General features: G+C 34.4%; 1 long non-coding RNA gene across 1 annotated transcript in view; it reads right to left on the minus strand.

Annotated features, from left to right (window-relative positions):
* Positions 1 to 17702, minus strand: part of LOC143690141 (uncharacterized) — a 193306-nt gene that overhangs the window by 61067 nt on the left and 114537 nt on the right. Inside the window, exon 4 of the long non-coding RNA XR_013179009.1 lies at positions 9019 to 9179. This is a non-coding gene — a long non-coding RNA (uncharacterized LOC143690141). The remainder of the gene's footprint in view (positions 1 to 9018; positions 9180 to 17702) is intronic.

Genomic DNA, 17702 nt, shown 5'->3' on the forward strand with positions numbered 1-17702 from the left:
TGCAATAACTCAATCCAGGCAAGACTACCAATGGCCCAGAATTTAAAAAATTCTAGTCAATAATGAAGGAAATCTAGTCAAGGAATGAAGGTTTATGTCACCCCACCAGGCAAAGAACCATGTCCAGCTGAAGTGCTTGCTGAAGGTAAAGTGAACATGGGAGGGGTAGTGGAAGAAGGTAGTGATAAATATGAACTACAACCACGAGAACAGTTATAGAAATGAGGACTATGATGGTATGAATATTTCCTCCTTGTTTTGAGTATGTTTGAATTTATACATAAAGCAAAAATCTTATTTTCTTCTTCTTGCATGATATAAGGTATATTGTTCATGTTATAGTATTTAAGTTATAGGATATCAAGAGTGAATGTTATCTAGGAACTTGCACCCTCTTCTGGAGAGATTTAGATTTCTGGTTGTATGCAGGATAATTGAGTATTGCTAGGCAAAACTTACATCTGTTATTATGTTCTTCTTAGATATTCAGTATGGTTTAAGGTGAAGAGTATAGCTGCCAAGTTGACAGGGGTGGACTGCGATGGTTAAGTTGATGTGTCACTTGGCCAGGTGATGGTGTCCAGTTGTCTGGTCAAGCAAGCAATGGCCTAACCAGTACTGCAAGGATATTTCATGACTGGTTTATAAACCAGAAGGCAGATTTATTGAACCATCAGTCAGCTGATTTCATCTGTGGCTGACTACACCTACAATCAGCTAAGGGTGAATCTTCAGCAAATCAGAGAATCCAATCATTTGGATTTGATCCAATCAATTGAAGACTTTTAAGGGAGAAAATAGAATTTTTATTTCTTCAGCTAGCCAGCCTCTCCTGCAGAGTTCATCAAGACGCTTCATCAGAATTGCCAGCTTCACAGCTTGATCCATGGGTTTTGGATTCTTGCATTCTGATGGTTATGTGAAAAAGTTTTATAAATCTCATAATTACAGATATCTCCTGTTGGTTCTGTTTCTCTAGAGAATCCGGACTAATACTCTACCTATCTGTCTGTCTGTCTGTCTGTCTATCTATCTATCTATTATCTATATCGCTTTACTTTTGGTGGTAACTACTTCTCTATTGTGATATTTGCCTGCTGTACTGTTCTTAATTCCAAGAAGTCAACAGTATTATAGAGAGTAATTTTGGTTATAGATTAACATTTCATTTCAATATTTTCTCTCAAAAGGCAAACCTGTTGGGTGATTTTCGCAAGAAGCTATTGCTGGCAAAGAAAGATGAACAAAAATGGATCAAGACTAGCATAGAAATGATTGCAGAGGTCAGAAACAATTATTGGAAGTATAAAAAAATGCGGTGTCTTACCCATGCAGGCAGCTATGAACTGGGCAGAGAGAGTGAGTGGAGGAAGAAGCAGATGTAACGATTTTATATCTTCAGAGAATAGTTATGGTGTGAGATTCTAAAGCACATGTCAAAAGTTCTTTTATATATCATTACTATCTAAAAAGTAAATTTAGCCTTCACAATATTTTCTCAGGTATAAAAATATTAAATACAAGTGGATAAGAGTTTCTAAATTATTCTGGAACTAAGAGCATTACATGATTAAAAACTCAAAGGTTATTTCAATTATCTCTAAGTCCTGAATGAATATAAGGAAGATACTTGGAAATTGGGTTAATAGTTTCCTCAGCAATATTAATAACTTCTTCAGTTACACATCTTGTCCTGTATTCATACCCTTGATACATTAAACTAACAAGAGTGTGACATAGATTAAACAATATAAGAAAATGAGAGGGTTCTTTTACACTGATTTTTGGAATATCAAATTAGATACAGTTTTTAATGGTGCATATTCAAAGAACAAATAGCTATTGGTCAGGGCAAACTATTTCGTTCTTCCAAAATCATTGGGAAAAAAAAATAAAATAAAATTTTAGAAGATACACTCTGGCTTTGTATTGCAGTTACACTCTTACATTTTATTTAATGCACATTTACTACTTACTATTTTCAGTTGCAGTTTCAAAGCAAAAGTATTTGCTCATGTTTTAAAATTATCTTTTCAAAACTACCTTTTGCTCATTCTTCAGAAATTGTTTTTAAAAAAACAGAAATTCACATGATTAAAAAAATTTTTAGGCAAGTTAGAAATAAAAATTCAGCCATTCAAAACAAATACAACAACAGCAGCAGCCACGTAGTCACATACAAATGATCGGCAGTATGAATCATCCAGATTATGTCTATTGCATTATATAAATAAAGGCTGATGCTTCAAAATGGCCAATTATTATAGCTACTAAAGCTAAATATACTTACCCCGATTAAGTAATCAAACACTGACATATATAACCAAGAGAAATATATGCACATATACATATAACAAAAAACAGTAAAAATATATTTATAGTTATTTTATTCATAAGAATAACTAACTACTGAAAACAACCCACATGTATATCAACAGTAGATTGCATATGCAAATTGTGGTATATTTATACAGTCAAATACTACATAGCAACAAACGTAAACTACTACTACACTCAATAACATGCATGTAATGTTAAATAAAAGAAACCAGCCACAAAGGAGTATAAAAATGAGTGACCCACTTTATATGATGTTCAAGAACAGGCAAACTTTCTATAGTAATACAAGTCCGAATAGAGATTAATTTTGTGGGGGACAATATCAACTAGACAGGGATAGGAAAGAGGGCTTTTAGGATACTGGAAATATTCTATTCCTTTATTTTGGAAACCTTTATATTTTGGAAATATAAAATATTTGGAAGTAGCCACACTGGTGGCTACTTATGTAAAAATTCATTAAGGTATATAATTGAAATCCATGTACTTTACTGGATGAATATTATGCCTCAGTAAAAATGCTAAGAAGAAACAAAAGCCAGACAGATTTGGAGTAAGTTTCCAGTTAGGGAATTGAGGTCTTGATTATATGAATTATTATGCTTTATTCTCCCTCCAACTCCAAAATAATTATACTAAAATCCCTCTATCATCTTTGGAAATATACTTTTTGGAAGTATTAAAAAACTGCGGTGTCTTATGCATGTGATAATTTCCAGTTAGGGAATTGAGGTCTTGGTTGTATGAATTATTATGCTTTATTCTCCTTCCAACTCCAAAATAATTATATATTATTTTTAAAATAATAAAACTATTTCAAACACTAAGATGCAAGAGATAGCTTTAAAAAAATTGTAGTCAATAATTTTAGAAATGAAATTTTTTCTAATGCTAAGCTTTCAGAAAAATAGAAATAATTGGACATACTAGACAGATAAAATCTTGAAAAGTAAATGAAGTATATTTGATCTGTTGTTAAATATCTATGCAAACTCACTATATTGTTCAAGGGCAAATAGCAGGCTGTTTAAAATTTTGAATTTCCATAGCTAGCACAGAAATGAGTATGAAGTTGGTGTACAATTAATCATTATTGAGTGTTGGTTGAATACCAGTTTACACGAGAGAGGGAGGGAGAGAGGCACTTAAGCAGGGCTTAAAATTCTATGTTTCTTAGATAACATATGTTATATGGCATAGTGATAAGAGCCAAGTCACTGGATTTAGATCTAGAGTCTGCGAATTATATTTCAGTTCCATCTCTTAGTAGATGGTTCTACACTTCTCTCGGTATCAGTTTGTTGTTGTTTTTTTTTTTTTTATTTGTGGAATAAACAATAATAATGCTGTGCCATGGGGTTATTGTGTGAATGGAATGAGTTATGCAGGTCCAGTGCTTGCCTGGCTCACTTCTGGTAATTATTAACCTTTAGTCAATTTTGACATAATGGCTATTTGGCATAATTCAAATAATTAAGCAATACCACAACTATTTACCTAATGTCTTCATAATAACTTTCATCTACTTTAATGTATAAGATTATTATTCATTGTTAAAAAATGAAAATACAATTGAATTATGCAATTACATAAATTCCAGTCTCTTGGAGGTGAAATTTTCTTCTAACGTCATACTTTCTAAGAGAAAAAAGTCCTTTCTTTTTTCTCCCACATCATGATGCTCTCAGCTGATTTTATTTTATTTTGTAAGTATTCAAATAGAAAGAAAGCCATGTTCACTATTCTGTTTTTTCAAAAATCTTTAGGAAAGTACTGTTTTATAATATTAAATGCTTTATCCCCCTTTTTTTCTTTAAAGGAGAGAAATTGTGGGTTTACAGAACAATAATGCATAAAATACAGGATTCCTATATACCAGCCTATTAACGCCTTGCATAGGTGTGGAACATTTGTTATATTTGATCATAGCACATTTTTATAACTGTGCTATTAACTATATAGTCTGTGGCTTAACTTAGGGTTCACTGTTTGTATAGTGAAGTTCCATGAATTTTTTAAATGTTCATTCTGTTACCGTATATACAATCTAACATTTCCCCCTTTAATCTCAATCAGATATATGAGTCAGTGCTGTTACTGGATTTTTTCCTTGAAGTTAGATCTCCTTTAGTAAATTGCTTGGCTGTCTTTAGCTACTTATCAATAAAATTTGATTAGAAAGGCTATGCCCCCACCACCACCACCAAAATTGTAAAGTGTTAATCAAATCACTTCTAAAAGTAACCTTTTATGGTTACAAGGACTAAATACTTAAAACAATTTTCCTGGAGTTAAGTCATGGGTGTTTCCTTCAGATTATCTATAATAAGAAAGATGATGATGAAAGTGATAATAATAAGACCAATGAGTTATGAAATATCTATACACAGTGATGGATACATTACACAAAGCATCTCTACTCATTCAAATATGTTTTATGCTCTAAAATAAGAAGGGCGAAAGATAAAGCTGACTTGTTTGAGAAGATGAAATTATCACTCTAAATGGTTAACTTAAAGCTTTTAAATAGCATAGTCATCCAGGTACTTAGGGACAGGTCAGGATTCAAACTCAAAGTGATCAATGCAGTGTATTAAATGTCACGATAGAAAGATAGGAGATGGTGTGACTACATATTGAAAAAACAAAGGCTTTATAATTCGTCTACCTTGGTTAAGTCCTGGCTTAAATACATGTTAGTGTGATACATAAATTACAAAATATGATAGAATCCACCAATCTTTTTATCTTGAACTTTTTTTTTGGTTGCAAAGCCAGCAATTCACATGGAATAAGTTTAGATAAACCAAGCATATTTGGAAGGCTCATATAGCTGTAGGAAGATAAAAAGTATAGCTGGAATTTAGGGACATAAGGCTTGCAGTACCCTATCTTTATCTATTCTATGTGACACCTTGATTCTTTGCTACTAAATGTTGGTTTCTTCCATAAAAGCAACTCCCTTGATTACTTCTACAATGTCAGCCACCAGGGAAAAACTGAGAGCCACCTTCTCTTATCTCAAGTTCAAAAATATCTGGGAAAAATGTACTAAGTGATCCAGCTTGAGTTGAATTTCCAATACTCCCTTTCCTCAGCCAATCACAGAGGTCAGGGAGATGGGGTTTATAATAAATTAGCATCCTCTAATAGACCCATATAGTATGGATGATTATTTTAGGAAGAAGGTGGATATTAGCGCCATGAGTAACTAAACATTATAAGTCCACAATATTACCTCTCAATTTTCTGTGAATAGTAAGCAAAATTACATGTATAAACCACTTGGGGATGCTTGGCATAGGACAGAAAATTGTAAGTCAACTTCTTCTCCACATACTCTATAACTTGAAGAATACTAGAGATAGTATCCAGAGGAAACAGCAAATTATGAAAGCACACTATGGGTGTAGCACTGGGTGTGATATGGGTCATAGAGGAGGGAGTAATGAGATGAGAGTTTGTAAATTTAGAAACAGACTGGATCCATGCCAAACACCTACAGGGAATTAGAATCTAAAATGTATTTGTCGTATGATGTGAATTTCTATTAGTTTTTCACAAGTTCCCTACGCATATATAAATATTTAAATGGTATATTCCATTTTAAATGGCTTGTCAGTGGTACTTACTTTGGTGGCAGTTGACAGAGAACAAAATTTATACTATTTTAAGTAGATTTATTTACTCAGGTAAATGAGAAGAGAACTATAGTGGCTTCAGAAGAGGCTTGACTCAGCAGTTGCCATAATATCCTTAGGCACTTAGTTTCTGCATCAACTGTCTTATCTATGCTTTTGCAAGGCCACTTTGGTCTTCATATTCCATGTAGTGGCTGCCTCACCTACAATAACTCCTCCTTTCCGGCTGCTTCAAAGTTTACTCCTCAGTATATACAGTAGTTCCTAACTTCACAGACTGACATAACTTAAGGCAGTGGAAGACTCTGGGATGCTCCAATGGCAGAAGAAAGAATCTCATTCCAATCAATGTATATTTTCATCACATCCCCTGCTTATTCTAATATTTTAAGATATTACTGTATGGATAAGGTGTAATTTTAGAACACTTCTGTGATTTGTTATTTTGAAGTGAATTATAGTTAGTCGAATTTACACAGTAGAGTACTTCAGCAATTTCTCCCAAAAGATTTTAATTAACTCATTAAAATTGAGGGATCAAAATCTTACATATAGAATCAATTCTAGTGTGTCAGTGTTTCCTGCCTTCACTTACAGAACTGTAAACTCTCCTATGAATTTTTTTTTTTTTTTTAGGGAATTAAATTTTGTCTTCTTCCAACGGAGATTCTTTCTTTCATTAATGCCACATGTCCTGAAAGTTTTTAAAATTGTGCACATCTTAAGTGAATTCAATTAAATGGCAGTGTGGTAGCAACAGCATAAGCTTTAAAACAAGATTGCAAAAGGAAATGTAATAATTCTGAAAAATTCTTTGCGCATCTTATTAAGCTAGAGTTTAATAAAATAAAAACAAGGAATGAAGAGACAATTTTATCGGAGTATGTACTCTTGGCCAATTTTCAATATATGCTCACCTCTAACAAATGAGTATCTTAGCCACACATTATATCAAAAAAGTAATTGTTCATCAACTGACCATGTTTTTCCTACATATTTTCCAGGATCCCTTTCACTAGGGTAGAGGTCAGGTGATTATTTCTGACTACTGAACTTTAAACAGAAATGGGATGTTGTTTCTGAACTGAGACTATTAAAATTTGATCTGCTTCCAGAATCTTCCTCATTCACGTCATGGTGGCCTTCAACTCGTGGGCTGTGGTGGCAAATTTGCAAGAGTTCAGTATCTCAGATCCTATTTTGTTTTCCTAATTGCTGAAAGAAATACCAATTAATGGGTTGGCTTAAACATGGCTTGGGAATTTAGTGGCTGATTGTTTTGAGGTTAGGAGAAATCAAAAGTTGAGGTGTCAGCAAGGTAATGCTTTCTCTCAGAAGACTTTGCCATCCTGCGACTGGCTGCCAGCGATATTCAGTTCTCGGCTTTTTTTATCACATGGCAATGCGTATGGTGGTATCCTCTTGCCTTTCAGGATTCCATTAACTTCCAGATTCTGGATGCTGCCCAAGCTTCTCGATCTGACTTTCTGTTTAAAAAGGACTCCAGCAATCAGATTAAACCAAGCCTGATTCAGTTAGGCCACACCCAAACTGAAGTCACACCTTTGAAGAGATCTTATTTACAATGGGGCCACATCCACCAGAATGTGGGCCAAGACCAGGAACATGCACACGTCCATTTTGGGGTTCATAATTCATTCCACCACTGATCTCCAAGTCATAGAATGAAGGAGACATGGATTGCATGCGATGAATTCATCATATAGGAGAAATGATATTTTATTACCTTAACCACTAAGATTTGGAGGTTTAATTGTTACTGCCACAGAAGGTAGTCTATCCTTACTAATCAACCCACTAAAGCACTTGTTTGAAAAATAAGTGAAAATAAGAACAAAGATTATTCTCTCTTCCATTTAAAAATCATATTTTTGTAAAATATTTCCCTGACTCCTCATCTGATTACATTTTATTTCAATTCATAGAAGAGAATGGTGGCAAATAATAAAACAATCTCAGCCAGTAAGTTAGTATATTAAATCGATATCCTTATAGAGCACTGATTGGGTCAGGTTATCAAATTAATTACCAGTGATTAAGTACCCACATACATTCATAGAGGTTAAGTGCAGCCACATTTAATCTATCTCTTAATATCTTTCAGTTAACAATTTACTCCCATTAAACAAATATAATTTTAATGGAAAGAAATGTTTGTATATAATGGCTATATTAAATCATATAACTTATAATGAGACCCTTAAATCATAAAAAAATGACTTAAAATGTTCAATGCATAGTTATCTGTAATAGCTAAGATAATTCATTCAACTCTTATGGAAATACATTTGATATGTTACCAAACTAAATAACTTTTTTTTCATAATGTATCAAATTATAAGATATTAAGCCAGATACTCTTTGCTCACAAATTGATTGTCTGGATAATTTTTGGACACTTCACTTGAAGGAAACAGCCTACAGAGAAGAACTAATAGTATATCTGGGTTCCAATTATATCTACACACTTCTACAGCTGATACAATTGAAAGGCTTATTCCTATAAACCTTGATTTACTCACCTACAGAAAGAATATGCAATGTATTATGCTAACCAGGACATGTCTGAGAATGAAAGAAGGTCACTATTAACAATTGGCCAGCATAACAAACATAATTTGGATGATCCCATACAAAGAGAAATCTATGGTTCCTGTATTCACTTATTTTTATTAAAATTAAAATTTAAAAATTTAATTTTAATAAAATGTTATAAGTTTAATAAAAGTGACTAACCCAAAGAGTGCTTATACAGATTACAAATAACTAATAGATTTCAAAGAAATAATGTGGTTAGACATGGGTCTTGGACTTTAGTGAGTCCTGCATATCACATTTTTCTATCTTTGGTGTCAGTTCAGACACAGAGCAACCCAGAACCCAAAACATTGACTTTCCTAACACCATTGACAGTGCAGAGAAACATTCCTCCGTAGCTTGCCCTGTGCCTATAAAACAAAAGGCAGTTACTTCTCTCTGCTGGGAAGGTTTGTAGGGAAAAGATAAAATCAGTTACCTCTCATATTGCTTGAGTGCAATAAATTATTAGAACTTAAGATTTCCAAGTGATGCCAAGTATCCCTTTTCTTTCTTCTCATCATATTCTGGGCAGGCCATGGTGGCTCAGTGGCAGAGTTCTCACCTGCCATGCCAGGGACCCAGTTCCATTCCCAGTGCCTGCCCATGCAAAAAAAGAAAAAGAAAAAACAGTCTTCTCATCATATTCCAATTCTTGGGTTTAGAAGTATTCATGAGATAGTACAGTATTTGCAAAATTTGCATGTGGTGGCTACAAATACTTCACATTTACTTTAACGTTTTTGATGAAAATCTAGTCAAATCGTGTACATGTTGAATATCATTACATTTTATCTTTTAATCATTATTTCAACATAAGAATTCTGTGGAAACCTTCATTACAACAACATAGTGATTTCTTTTGCCAACTGCAAGGAAAATAAATGGTATGGAATGAATATTAGATAATTTATTAATCAGGTTGAGCTGGTTTGAAAATATTATGTATTTTCAAAGCCATGTTTTAATCCTGATCCAATGTTGTGGGAACAACCCTTTCTTTTAATCCTGATTCAATACTGTAGAGGTTGGAATCTTTTGTTTAGATTATCTCCACAGAGAGGTGACACACCCAATTGTGGGTGTGACTTTTGATTAAATGGACATGTGACTCCACCCATTCCAGATGGGTCTTGATTAGATTACTGGAATCCTTTAAAAGAGGAAACATTTTGGAGAAACCTCAGAAACGACAGACCCTAGAGAAACAACAAAAGTCTCAGAGCTGACAGACACTTCACAGCAGAGCTGAAACAGACGCAGACAGGTGGAGAACAGAGACACAGATGTTTGGAGATGCTTGGAGCCCAGAAGACATTGCCATGAGATGCTAAACAAGCCAGAATCTGGAGAGAGCCAAGGGAAGCAAAGAGATAAAAGCCAGCCCCAGAGAAGCAAAGTGAGGGACCTTCACAGGAACAGAGGCAGAAAGCAACGGAGCCCAGGAGCAAGGGACCAGCAGATGCCAGCCAGGTGACTTCCTGCTGACAGCGGGGTTCCCAACCCATCAGCCTTTCTTGAATGCAGGTTACCTTTTGTTGGTGCCTTAATTTGGACACTTTCACTTCCTTAGAACTGTAAACTTGTAATTTATTAAATTCCCCTATATAAAAGCTATTCAATTTCTGTTATAGTGCATTTTAGCAGCTTTCAAACTAACACACAGGTATATCATTGCTACATTTTCATTTAATGAATTAAAGAATTCATTATTCATTAGAACATCTAGACTCTAATATTTTGCCAACTTTGAGCCATATAAAAACCATCAGTTTACTTTTATTTTTTTATTTTGTCATTATGGGAGCATATTTCTGAAGGAAAAAGGATAAAATATATTTTATTTAACAATTTGTATAATGATTTCTGACTATTATTTATTTAGACATTTTAATATGTACAGTCTCACCCTAACCCTGCTAAGGCTGGATCGGTAGATGGATGTGGTTGAAAACATTTTGCTAATTTGAAAGTAATGCATAGATGTTAGCTGTTAAAACAAACAAAAAGGCATTCAGCTAGACCACTGATTTTCCTTCCACTGCATTTTAAATCCATTGGGGAGTTTTAAACAAAACACTAATCTCTGGGCCTTACATCCAGAGATTTTTACTTTATTGATTGAATTCAGCATTTGGAATTATTGGACTAGCGATTAATGATTTGACAGAGTTATCAATCATCAGAATCATCCACAAGACTTATTAAACCACATATTTTTTGGTCCCAGAGATTTTTAATCACTAGGTCTGGGGTGGGGCCTACAGAGTCAACAGTTTTAACAAGTTCCCAGATATAGTCTAATGATACAGGTCTGGAGGCAACACTTTGAAGACTTTGGGACTGACCCAATGTATCTTGAACTTTTGAGCATGATAAAAAAATACATATATATAATATATATACTTATATACATAATATATATTAATAATATATATTATATTATTAATATATATTATATTATTAATATATATGTATAATATATTATATTATTAATATATATAAATAATAAATAATATTCACATTTCTTCCACATCCCAAAATGTACATACACTCAAACTATTGTATTCAATTTCACATATTCACTGAAGGGCATCCATGGAACTTCTAGGAGCTCAAGAATTTGAGGTTTTAATCCCTGATTTAAGTAATGTCTAAGGTTATCATTTACCCTTTTAGCTGAAAGATGTAATTTCCTAACTGTACCTTGGGAAATAAGTTAAAATAATAATTATAATACCAATCAAAATTTATATTGAAAAATAATGTATCTGTTAAAAAACACAAATATCATTATATGTGTCTTAGAGATTAATATTGCTTTCATATTGTTTTTTTCCTTCTTTTTCAATTCTGTTTTCTATATATGTTAACATATGAAAGTCTTAAACTTATGATAAGCAATTTTATAACGCTCTTCAAATTTTCTTTAATATAATCCTAAACATTTCATATATGGCCTTATAATAACCTATTTCACACTTTAGATTTTCATTCCTTTTTATTTAATATGTATTGTGAGCCTGTTAATTCAAGGCACTGTACAAGGTGTTGGAGATATAGCAATGAATGAAATAAACATTGCTCTGGCCATCTGTTCTAGTTTGCTGGCTGCTGGAATGCAACACACCAGAGATGGATTGGCTTTTAATAAAAGGAGATTTATTTCTTTAGTTCTTCAAAGGAAGGGCAGCTAACTTTCAACTGAGGTTCTTTCTTATGTGGGAAGACACAGGGCAAACTCTGCTGGCCTTCTCTGCGGGCCTCTGGGTTCCAACAACTTTCCCCAGGGTGATTCCTTTCTGCATCTCCAAAGGCCTGGGCTGAGCTGCGAATGCCGAGATGAGGTATGCTGAGCTGCCTGGGCTGTGCTACATTGAGCTCTCTCATTTAAGCACCAGCCAATTAAATCAAACATCATTCACTGCAGCAGGCACATCTCCTAGCCAACTGCAAATGTAATCAGCAACAAATGAGGTTCACATGCCATTGCTTCATGTCCACAGCAACAGATCTAGGCACCTTCACTTGGCCAAATTGACAACTGAATCTAACTACCACACCATCAGAGAAATTAATTTCTGAATGATTCCTGGCAGGAATGGCTTTTGAATTTCTAAATTCTTATAGTATGTTAGAAAATTTGTACCAATAGCATAAATACAGTCTCTTAAGGAAATATTTCATAAGATTTCTCTGTTATTAAGTATCTTGACATTAGTGGAATAAATTAGGAGCAAATGGTAATTTTTCAGTATATACCACATACATAATAAAGATAAATAGAACTGCTTCCAATATATTTTGAATTCCAAGGCTTTATAAATGCATTTTAGTAGAGAAATTATCTTAGGTTTTATGAAACCTAATTTGGCACTTATTGAAATATACTCAATGATGGTATTATAAATACAATGTAATAGAGTTCAGGATAATTTGATCTAAATAGAAGATTCTCAGTAGTAAGCTTTAGTACAATCCAGCAAAATATAATTGCATAGTTAAAGAAATGTACCTATTGATGTTGTATTAATTAGATAGTCATGTTCTACATGTCACTACTAGTGCTGCTTCATACAGCTACAGAAACTGCTATGTTAGACTTTGATAAGAACAAAGGACTTGGTTCATAGCAGCTTTATATATCATTCTGGGACAACTTGGTTGAATTATTGAAAGGCAAACTGAAGATAATAATAATTATTGTCAGAGATGCCAATATAGGTTAAGGCCATTGTTTTCATTTTAATCATTGCTGCTCTCCTAAATTTTTATTAAACAGATTCACAATTCATTTTTTGTACCCAAAAGACTGCCTAGAATAAAGAAGAAACATAATAAATATCAATTTATTTTTAAAAAATTTTGAATAAATATTATTCTTATTTATTAGAAGGTGTATTAGTTGGAGTTCTCTAGAGAAACAGGGTCATCAGGAGATACCTGTATATATGAGATTTATAAAGGTACCTCACACAACTGTGGGAATGGAAGAGTCCAAAATCCATAGGGCAGGTGGTGAAGCTGGTGGTTCTGATGAAGGGTGAGGTTAACTGGCAGAAGAAACAGTGAAAAGAGCCTCTCTTCCCCTAAAAGCCTTAAACTGATTGGATTATCTTGTGGGAGGCCCGCCTTAGTTGATCACAGACGTAATCAGCCATAGATGTAATCAACTGACTGATGATTTAATACACCAGCTTTCCGGTTTATCAACCAGCCATGAAATATCCTTGCAGCAATGGTCGAGCCAGGGCTTGCCTGACCAGACAACTGGGCAACATCACTTGGCCAAGTTGACATCAGGACCTAACCATCACAGAGGGGAGCCTGATGAATGAATGAGTAATAAATACTTAGCAATACTTAGTAAGAGGCTTTCCCTGGATCTTTATAACCTAAAGCTCATCAAAGAAAGTCATATTACAGCATCTTATGATAATTCAATAAGCTAAAATCCCTGATATGGGCCTCAAATTATCAGATTACAGTTAAATTCCAATGCACTAAACCCAGAAGAATTTTCCTGAACTAGGGCTATAATCATAGCATTGGAGCAATAACAAACTACCTTAAAATAGGTAAAGTAATTCTAAATTCTCTATCCAATCTCTTTAATTTTTATCTTTATTATTATTATCATTATTATTACTAATCGTCAAAGTTTATTTGAACTGAAATTAACTACGTGGTCAAAATGAAAAATAAAAGGTAAAGAAAATAAATTAAAGTAATAGGATTCCAGAGAACACTTCCTAGAGACATATGTTCAAACAGAAAGGGTGATTCTCAATTGGCTCAGGAAAAAGAAAGGCAAAGAAAAGCCAAAGCAGGTCAGTCTTCAGGCCCAGAGCATGGCTGTCAGAAATGGTACTATGTTCTGCCTTAGAAATGCAGAATGGATTATTTGTCTTCCTCAAATTCTTCCCCCAAATTTATGGAAAAGTATCATTAAGATTTGGGCCCCAAAAGAGTACCTTTGAACATCTACATTCAACAGAAAAATAAACTAGAATGACTCTAGCCCAAATATTAAGTCCAGGAATCCAGAGTAGCAACAGTATCATTAAGCTTCTTGTTTACATATGCGCAACCCTCTAAATTTTTATTGTTTCGGAAAAGTGTTGTCATTTATTCGTTGCATTTTATTCCTCCAAAATTGCTTAGAATGAATAAGATGCAATCTAGAGAATGTCACCACGAAGCACAGCCAGCAGCTCTTTATGACTAAATGCGGTCAATAGGGTGATGAATGTCCATGAAACTTCAGTAAAAGTGAAGGCAAAAAAAAAAAAGGGTAAGGAACAAGGATGGAAATTTCCCAAGGCCTTTCACACTTTTTCATAAGGTATCCTTTCATTTATATTTCAAACATCTCTGTTTCACTATTTTCTACTTTACATAAATTCTTTGGTGGTTTTCATAAATACTTCCATATTCTTACTTCTGTACTTTAGCTCACCTGCTTTCTTCAACTAGATGTCCTCCTACTTCCAAATATTAAAATATTATCTATTCTTATTTATGTTTTCATTGCAAACTATTTATCTAGTTTGTATTATGTGTGTTTTATATTCTTTATGAAAGTATAAATCTTCATTGGTATAATCTGTGATATGCTTTCCTCTATCTTTTAAAAGAAAATAAAAGGAGAACAGAGTAGGATTCTTATTGTACTGGGGGTCAGAAGCACTGGGGGTCAAATGAATAAGTAATGCCTCAAATGACGTCCACTACACATCGCTCTAACTTAAGATATTGAAAAAAAATACAATGCTGTAATTGTTTTTAATTCACACAAGAATACACAGATATGCTCTATCTCTTTTCAAGATTGCAAATTAACTTATAATTTTCTCCTATTCTGTCTCTGAATTTTGCAGTAGGCAGTGACTAAGCTCCTTTTACTATGCATAACATTGTATTAGGACCCATGATGGATTTTTACAAAGCTGAAACAAGAAGACCGTGGGACAATGGTGGAGTCGGGAGCTCCAGCTTTCAGTTCTTCCGATAAACAATTATTAAACTGGCTGAAACTACTACTTTAAAACTTCAGACACCAGAAAACACTGCACAGCATTCAGGGAAGAATGGGAGGGAGAGGGAGAAAAATTACAGTAAAGAAGTGTAAATTGCTCTTACCGCATGGCAGCTACCAGCACCCACTCCCCCATCTCGTGACAAGTCCCCACTGGGTCTAGCCCTTGGTTAGCTGCTGGTGACAGAAAGAGATGTAAAAATTCTCTTCCCCAAGAACAGGGCTGGGCATGGCTGATCACGGATCACAGCTTTTGATTAGCAAATTTGGAACACCGGTTCTGAGCTCTGAGGGCAGTTACTGTTGCAACCCACCCCACACAGGTGTGGCCATCCTGGAGACTTAAAGAAGATGTGCTTCCTCAGGGCTAAGGGGATAATTAATTCAAGGGTTACATTTGTTGGGCAGGGAAGGAAAGCTCAGCTTTGGGGGCCCTACAAAGAAGCTCTCAGTACCTTTTCTGCTTCCTTCCCGGGGCACTTTGGAGCGGCACCTGTTTTGTGGGCCCTGACCCTGTTCTGGCTGGAAAATACTGCCTGGGAAAACCCTCATCAATGTGCCCTCTTCTCAAAATCTGCCCTCTAGCTAAAAGAAACTTGAGTCAATGAATGGAGTATAAAAGACTATAATGGTGAACAGTCTAGGACAAAGGCCTACTGGCATCAAACAAACAGGAGAGGGTGTTCTGTCTCCAGGGTAGTAGAGGGGACAACAAACTCGTGTAAATAATGAACAAGTAAAAGCCCAAGAAAAGACAGAAGGCCAGAAAGACAGTAAACCCTGCACACTGCACGTGTCTTGGGCAGATGTTCCTGATGGGGGGCTGAATCTCAAGAAAGTCCCTGTTTTATCACCAGCTGGTTACAAAACAGAGAAGCAGACATCTCAGGAAATAAATCAAAGACTTAGCATTTTTAAATATTTAAATATATAATATGCAACAAGAATACAAGACAAAGAAAGAAACAAGAAATGATGGCCCATCCAAAGGAAGAAGTAAAAATCCAGAAAACACTAAGAAAGAAGATGGAATGTAAACATACTGACCAAAGCCTTTTAAAAAAGTGATCTTAAAAATGCCCAAGAAGATGAAGCAAAACACAGACACAGAACTAAAGGATATCAGGAAAACAATGAATGAGAAATATGAGTCTTAGTAAGAGGTAGAAATTTTAAAAAGGAACCAAATAGGACTATTGGAGTTATGAACCACAATAACTGAAATGAGAAATGCCCGGAAGCATTTCATGAAAAGAATGGAGCTGGTAAAAGAACGAATCAGTGAACTTGAAGACAAGACACATGAAATGAGTAAGGCTAAGGAGCCAAAAGGAAAAAAAGAAATATTAAAACTGAAAATACCCCAATACACCTGGGACACAATTATGTGCAGCAATATACAAATTATGGAAGTCCCAGAAGGAAAAGGAAAAGAGAAAGGGGCAGAAGGAATATTCAAAAAGAAAAGGGCAGACAACATCCTGAACTTAACAAAAGACATGACTGAATATCCAAGAAGCCCAGAAAAGACCAAACAGGATAAACGTGAAGAAAAATACACGCTGCGATTTATCAATCACACTACTGAATGCAAAGGACAAGGGGAGAGTTTTGAAGTGCCAAAAGAGAAGCAACATGCTATATACAAGGAAGTTCCAATTAGACTGTTTCTTTTTCTCATCAGGAACTACGGAGGTAAGAAAGCTTAAAGTGCTGAAAGAAAACAACCGCCAAGCAAGAATTATATATCCAGTTAGACTTTCTTTCAAAAATGAAGGAGAAATTGAGATATACTCAGAGAAACAAAAGCCAGTGGTGTTCATAGCCACTAAACCGGCCGTGTAAGCAATGCTAGAGGGAGTTGTTAAGAATGAAAGGAAATGTTCAAAGTGGCATAAGGAAATAAGGAGAGTGGTTCAAAGTAGCATAAGGAAATAGAAACCAGTGGTAAAAATAACCATTTGGGTAATTATAAATGCCAGTATTAATGTAGTGTATTGTTTGGTATATAACTCCCCTTCTTACTTCCTACAGGTGCTAAAAATGCAATTGCATAAAAAGTAATAATAAATATATGTTTTGGGCCATACATCATACAAAAGTATAAATGGTAGTAAGTTCAAAAAAGGTGGGGGAACAAAGGGGTCTAGGAAAAGTACATGTCTATGCTAGTGAAGTTAAGTTGTATCAAACCAAATATGATTGTTATAGAATGTTAAATTTTAACCCCATGGTAACTAAAAGTAACTAGATGAAAAATATACACAAATATAATGAGATAGAAATGAGAAAGCACTCAATATGGTACAACACAAAAAATCAAATAAATTTAAATGCTGGCATAAACAGAAGTGAGGGACAACAAAAATATAAGACTTACAGAGGCTAAATAGCAAAATGGTAGAAGAACATCCTGTATTATCAGTAGTGACTTTAAATGTAAATGAATTAAACCATCCAGTCCAAAGTCAGAGATTGGCAGAATGGATAAGAAAGCATGACCCAACTATATGCTGTCTGCAAAAGGCTCACCTTAAATACAAAGTTATCAGTAGGTTGAGGATGAAAGGATGAAAATATATACC

Source organism: Tamandua tetradactyla, chromosome 7 (genome assembly GCF_023851605.1).
Source record: "Tamandua tetradactyla isolate mTamTet1 chromosome 7, mTamTet1.pri, whole genome shotgun sequence".
NCBI lineage: Eukaryota > Metazoa > Chordata > Mammalia > Pilosa > Myrmecophagidae > Tamandua > Tamandua tetradactyla.